This window comes from Lipotes vexillifer, unplaced genomic scaffold (genome assembly GCF_000442215.2).
Source record: "Lipotes vexillifer unplaced genomic scaffold, Lipotes_vexillifer_v1.1 scaffold854, whole genome shotgun sequence".
Lineage (NCBI taxonomy): Eukaryota > Metazoa > Chordata > Mammalia > Artiodactyla > Lipotidae > Lipotes > Lipotes vexillifer.
Genome location: NW_006791376.1, coordinates 516,127 through 517,497, shown reverse-complemented (window position 1 = coordinate 517,497; position 1,371 = coordinate 516,127). Strand labels below are relative to the sequence as shown.

The 1,371-nt window shown below is 64.7% G+C and overlaps 2 protein-coding genes across 2 annotated transcripts in view; one reads left to right on the top strand and one right to left on the bottom strand.

Moving 5' to 3' along the window:
• The window catches only part of S100A1 (S100 calcium binding protein A1), a 3,675-nt gene extending 3,484 nt beyond the window's left edge, over positions 1–191 (bottom strand). Inside the window, exon 1 of the mRNA XM_007464377.1 lies at positions 1–191. This exon is cut by the window's left edge and continues 98 nt beyond it. The gene's annotated coding sequence lies outside the window, so the exon portion shown is untranslated.
• Positions 192–950: 759 nt separating this feature from the next.
• Positions 951–1,371, top strand: part of S100A13 (S100 calcium binding protein A13) — an 8,457-nt gene continuing 8,036 nt past the window's right edge. The window contains exon 1 of the mRNA XM_007464376.1: positions 951–968. The gene's annotated coding sequence lies outside the window, so the exon portion shown is untranslated. The remainder of the gene's footprint in view (positions 969–1,371) is intronic.

Genomic DNA, 1,371 nt, shown 5'->3' with positions numbered 1-1,371 from the left:
CCCCCCCGCCCCGCCGACACCCCCCACTGGCTCCACCCCTTCACATACAGACACCCAGTGGGGCAAGGGGCCAGGAGTGGACAGAGGCGCCCTCTGTCTCCTGGGCTGGAACAGGCTGGCCTGTGTCCTCTTCTCCAGTCTACCCTGCCTCCCCCGACGCTGGGTCCCAAAAGGCAGGGCCCAGGAGGAAGGGAGGTGGGAAAGGTCCTGGGAAGAAGGAACACTCAGAGGCCTTCTCGGCTCCCCCGGCCTCCCGCAGTACTGGGTATGCTGCTAGACCAGGAAGAGGTACACGCACCTGGCTGAGGGGCTCAGCGAGGGAACTTCTCAGTGAATAATTTAGTCTTGGTAGTCTCCCCGAGGGGTTTCAGCCTGAGACCCCACTGCGGGATTTCAATCCAGGGTCTCCTCTATCGGGGGCTCGGCCTGGGTCCCCCTCTGTTTGTGGGGTCTCAGTCTGGATCCTCTGTAGGGGTCTAGGGCTGCAGGGTCCTTGGTGGGATCCCATTCTGAGGGGCCCTCTTGTGGTGTTTCTTAGATGGGACCTCTCAGTGCCGAGCTCCCTCAGTTGATTCTTTTAATTTACAGTGGCCTCCCCACGCCCCAACATATATACTCCAGATCAGACGGGGCGGGTGTAGTGGGGCAGCAGGCTCCCCGTGTTGGGAGGGATGGGACCCCAGGATGCCTGCTGAATGGGATCTGGCCAGGCAGCTCCAGGCGGGCCCTCCCCTTCACCAAGGGGAGGCTGCGGTGGGCTGCGTTGGGTGGGGCCCGGGTTCCAGGCTTGATTGCTTGGGGTGGGGAGGGCCGGGCGGGAGGCGTGACTGGGCGTGCTCCTCTCTTCAGAATGCACGACGGAAACTTGACACCTCCGGGCTTGGGAGGGGCTCTTTCCTCCCTCCAGGGACGCTTATAAACCTCAGCCCTAGGGCTCCTGCCTCGCTGCATCCCATCTCCTTGCCCCGGTGAGTCGCAACACTTACCCCTGGAGGGTTCCTGGGGAGCCTTTTTCCGCCCTGGGCTCCCAGGTCCCTACCGTGGAGCCGGCTCAGACTGGGATTCAGGAAATGGCTTTGGGAAATCCAGCAGCAGTCCTTGCAGAGGGCAGGGGGTGGGTGGGAAAAGGGAGGATGATTGGGCATGCCCCCTTGCCCCAGCCATACCCGCCCCCTCCCCCACCCCCGCTCCCCTCCCCTCCGGGCGCTGTGAGTGCCAGTACCAAGTCTCTCCTGGGCGCGGGCAGTCAGCGGAGCCCCATCCAGGACCTGTTGCTGGGAGACGGGGGCGGGGAGGGCTATGGGGTCCTGGGCTCCGCACTCTGCCCAGCTGCCCCCGAGGGGAGGGGCGAGCGGGACGACAGGGAGGCGG